The sequence below is a fragment of the Arachis hypogaea genome, chromosome 2, assembly GCF_003086295.3.
Source record: "Arachis hypogaea cultivar Tifrunner chromosome 2, arahy.Tifrunner.gnm2.J5K5, whole genome shotgun sequence".
Classification (NCBI taxonomy): domain Eukaryota; kingdom Viridiplantae; phylum Streptophyta; class Magnoliopsida; order Fabales; family Fabaceae; genus Arachis; species Arachis hypogaea.
This window is the reverse complement of record NC_092037.1, coordinates 75542481-75547579: the sequence shown is the minus strand read 5'-3', so window position 1 is coordinate 75547579 and position 5099 is coordinate 75542481. Positions and strand designations below refer to the sequence as shown.

The following is a 5099-nucleotide window of genomic DNA, read 5'->3' as shown; positions in this document are numbered from 1 at the left end:
ATGGAATCTCTATGGTCTCTAGATGAGCCTCAGATTCCTCTGGATCCTTAATAGGAAACTCCTTCTTGCTTGAAGGACGTCCCAGGAGGTCTTCCTCACTAGGATTTTCGTCCTCCTCCTCCCTAGTGCATTCGGCCACTTTGATCAAATCAATGGCCTTGCACTCTCCTTTTGGATTCTCTTCTGTATTGCTTGGGAGAATACTGGGAGGGGTGTCAATGACTTTCTTACTCAGCTGGCCCACTTGTGCCTCCAAATTTCTGATGGAGGATCTTGTTTCATTCATGAAACTGAAAGTGGCCTTTGACAGATCAGAGACTATATTGGCTAAATTGGAAGTGTTTTGTTCAGAGTTCTCTGTTTGTTGCTGAGAAGATGATGGATATGGCTTACTATTACTCAGCCTATTGCGTCCACCATTGTTAAAGCCTTGTTGAGGCTTTTGTTGATCCTTCCAAGAGAAATTTGGATGATTTCTCCATGATGGATTATAGGTGTTTCCATAAGGTTCACCCATGTAATTAACCTCTGCCATGGCAGGGTTCTCAGGATCATAAGCTTCTTCAGAAGCTGCCTCTCTAGTACTGTTGGATGCATGTTGCAATCCATTCAGATTTTGAGAGATCATGTTGACCTGTTGAGTCAACACTTTGTTCTGAGCCAATATGGCATTCAGAGCATCAATTTCAAGAACTCCTTTCTTCTGAGGTATCCCATTATTCACGGAATTCCTCTCAGAGGTATACATGAACTGGTTGTTTGCAACCATGTCAATGAGTTCTTGAGCCTCTTCAGGCGTTTTTTTCAGGTGAATAGATCCACCTGCAGAATGGTCCAGGGACATTTTCGAAAATTCAGAGAGACCATAATAGAATATATCTAACATGGTCCATTCTGAAAACATGTCAGATGGACATCTTTTGGTCAACTGCTTATATCTTTCCCAAGCTTCATAGAGGGATTCACCATCTTTTTGTTTGAAGGTTTGAACATCCACTCTCAGCTTGCTCAGCTTTTGAGGAGGAAAGAATTTATCCAAGAAGGCAGTGACCAGCTTGTCCCAGGAGTCCAGGCTATCCTAAGGTTGTGAATCCAACCATATTCTAGCTCTGTCTCTTACAGCAAAGGGGAAAAGCATGAGTCTGTAGACTTCAGGATCAACTCCATTCGTCTTTACAGTCTCACAGATCTGCAAGAACTCAGTTAAAAACTGATAAGGATCTTCAGATGGAAGTCCATAAAACTTGCAGTTTTGTTGCATCAAAGCAACTAATTGAGGCTTAAGCTCAAAGTTATTGGCTCCAATGGCAGGAATGGAGATGCGTCTTCCATCAAACTTGGACGTTGGCTTTGTGAAGTCACCAAGCATTCTCCTTGCATTATTATTATTATTATTTTCGGCTGCCATGTCCTTCTCTTGTTCGAAAATTTCTGAAAGGTTATTTCTGGATTGTTGTAATTTAGCTTCTCTTAATTTTCTCTTCAGAGTCCTTTCAGGTTCTGGATCCACTTCAACAAGAGTGCCCTTTTCCCTGTTCCTGCTCATATGAAAGAGAAGAAAACAAGAAAAGGAAGAGGAATCCTCTATGTCACAGTATAGAGATTCCCTTATGTTAGTAGAAGAAGATAGGGGTATAAGAAAGAAAAGGGATGGATTCGGAATTTTGGATGAAGAGAGGTGAAGAGAAGTGTTAGTAATTAATTAATTAAATAGAAGAAGAGAGGAGAGGGAGAGGATTTTCGAAAATAATTTTTGAAAATAGGTTAGTGATTTTCGAAAATTAAAGACAAAATATAATTAAAATTTAAAATTTTAAAACAAAAAGAATTTTTGAAAAAGAGAGGGAGAATTTTCGAAAATTAGAGGGGGAAAGGTAGTTAGGTAGTTTTGAAAAAGATAAGAAACAAACAAAAAGTTAGTTAGTTGATTGGAAAAGATTTGAAATCAAATTTTGAAAAAGATAAGAAGATAAGAAGTTAGATAAGATATTTTGAAATCAAATTTTGAAAAAGATAAAATTTTGAAAAAGATAAGATAAAAGATAGAAAGATTTAATTTTAAAATTGACTTAACTAACAAGAAACTACAAGATAGGATTCTAGAACTTAAAGATTGAACCTTTCTTAGCAAGAAAGTAACAAACTTCAAATTTTTGAACCAATCACATTAATTGTTAGCTAATTTTCGAAAATTAGATAAAAAGATAAGAAAAAGATTTTGAAGATATTTTGAAAAATAATTTTTGAAATTTTCGAAAATTATATAAAAAAAGAAAAAGATATGATTTTTGAAAAAAGATTTTGAAAAGATAAGATTTTTAAAATTGAAATTTTGACTTGACTTGTAAGAAATAACTAATTTTAAAATTTTTTTGACCAAGTCAACCCAAAATTTCGAAAATTTGGAGGAAAATAAGGAAAAGATATTTTTTTGATTTTTGAATATTTTAATTATGAGAAAGAAAAACAACAAAAATACTCAATGCATGAAATTTTTAGATCAAAACAATGAATGCATGCAAGAATGCTATGAATGTCAAGATGAACACCAAGAACACTTTGAAGATCATGATGAACATCAAGAACATAATTTTGAAAATTTTTTTAATGCAAATAAAACATGCAAGACACCAAACTTAGAAATCTTTAATGCATGGAAAATATGAATGCACAAATGCACATGAAAAACAACAAACAACACAAAACAAGAAATCATCAAGATCAAACAAGAAGACTTGTCAAGAACAACTTGAAGATCATGAAGAACACTATGAATGCATGAGATTTTCGAAAAATGCAAGAAAAAATTTTAAAAGCATGCAATTGACACCAAACTTAAAAATTAACACAAGACTCAAACAAGAAACACAAAATATTTTTGATTTTTATGATTTTCTAATTTTTTTGTATTTTTATTTTAATTTTTTTTTTCGAAAATATTTGTGAAGAAAACGAAAAAGAAAAGAAAAATTTTGAAAAAGTTTTTGAAAAGAAAATTACCTAATCTGAGCAACAAGATGAACCGTCAGTTGTCCATACTCGAACAATCCCCGGCAACGGCGCCAAAAACTTGGTGGACGAAATTGTGATCACTATCTTTCAAGTTGTTTGTCTTTGTATGAAATCATTATTATGGCACTGGTTGAATTCACAACTCCGTTCAACTAACCAGCAAGTGTACTGGGTCGTCCAAGTAATAAACCTTACGTGAGTAAGGGTCGATCCCACAGAGATTGTTGGCATGAAGCAAGCTATGGTCACCTTGCAAATCTCAGTCAGGCAGATTAAAATGGTTTATGGGTTTCGAAAATAAAGATAAAAGAATAGATTAAATAAAAGGATAGAAGACTTATGCAGATTCATTGGTGAGAATTTCAGATAAGCGAATGGAGATGCTGCATGGCTCAAGGACGCCTGCTCTCCTACTGCTTCTACTCAATCCTTCTTACTCCTTTCCATGGCAAGCTTTGTATAGGGGTTCACCATCAGCTGTGGCTACTTTCAATCCTCTCGGGAAAATGATCCTATGCGGTTGTCAGTCGCACGGCTAATCGTCTGGAGGCATCACCCATGGTTGATGGCTACATCCCATCCTCGCAGTGAAAACTAATGCTCACGCACTCTGTCACAGTACGGCTAATCACCGGTTGGTTCCCGCTCCTACTGGAATAGAATCCCTTGATTCTTTTGCGTCTGTCACTAACGCCCAGCAGGTTGCAAGTTTGAAGCACGTCACAGTCATTCATTACCGGAATCCTACTCGGAATACCACAGACAAGGTTAGACTTTCCGGATTCCCAGGATCCTACTCGGAATACCACAGACAAGGTGAGACTTTCCGGATCCTCATAAATGCCGCCATCTATCTAGCTTATACCACGAAGATTCTGTTGGGGAATCTAAGAGATACGCATTCAAGCTCTGTTGCATGTAGAACGGAAGTGGTTGTCAATCACGCGCGTTCATGAGTGAGAATGATAATGAGGGTTACTTATCATCACATTCGTCATGTTCTTGGGTACGAATGAATATCTTGGAATAAGAATAAGAGAGATTTGAATAAAAGAAAATAGAATTGCATTAATACTTGAGGTACAGCAGAGCTCCACACCCTTAATCTATGGTGTGCAGAAACTCCACCGTTGAAAATACATAAGTAAAAGAGGTTCAGGCATGGCCGAATGGCCAGCCCTCTCCATGATCAAGTGACCGAATGATTAAAGACTTAAAGTGGTCAAAAGATATCTAATACATTAGATAAATGTTCTATTTATACTAGATTAGCTACTAGGGTTTACATGAGTAAGTAATTGATGCATAAATTCACTTCCGGGGCCCACTTGGTGTATGCTTGGGCTGAGCTTGATTAATCCACGAGCTGAGGCATTTCCTGGAGTTGAACTCCGAGTTATGACGTGTTTTGGGCATTCAACTCCGGATCATGACGTTTTTCTGGCGTTTAACTCCAGACAGCAGCGTGTACTTGGCGTTCAACGCCAAGTTACGTCGTCATTCTTCGATTAAAGTATGGACTATTATATATTGCTGGAAATCCCTGGATGTCTACTTTCCAAAGCCGTTGAGAGCGCGCCAATCGGAGTTCTGTAGCTCCAGAAAATCTATTTCGAGTGCAGGGAGGTCAGATTCCAACAGCATCAGCAGTCCTTTTGTCAGCCTTCTTCAGAGTTTTGCTCAAATCCCTCAATTTCAGTCAGAATTTACCTGAAATCACAGAAAAACACACAAACTCATAGTAAAGTCCAGAAATGTGAATTTAACATAAAAACTAATGAAAACATCCCTAAAAGTAGCTTAAACTTACTAAAAACTATATAAAAACAATGCCAAAAAGCGTATAAATTATCCGCTCATCATTGCTCAGATTAGGTAATTTTCTTTTCAAAAACTTTTTCAAAATTTTTCTTTTCTTTTTCATTTTTCCAAAAATATTTTCGAAAAAAAAATATAATAATAAAAATCCAAAAAAATCATAAAATCATAAAAATTAAAAATATTTTGTGTTTCTTGTTTGAGTCTTGAGTTAATTTTTAAGTTTGGTGTCAATTGTATGCTTTAAAAAAAATTTTTTTTCTTGCATT

General features: G+C 35.9%; 1 non-coding gene across 1 annotated transcript; it reads left to right on the top strand.

Annotated features, from left to right (window-relative positions):
* The first annotated feature begins 902 nt into the window (after positions 1–902).
* LOC112763497 (small nucleolar RNA R71) lies at positions 903–1006 on the top strand. The gene has a single exon (XR_003182886.1). It is a non-coding gene; the product is annotated as a small nucleolar RNA R71 (small nucleolar RNA).
* The last annotated feature ends 4093 nt before the right edge of the window (positions 1007–5099 follow it).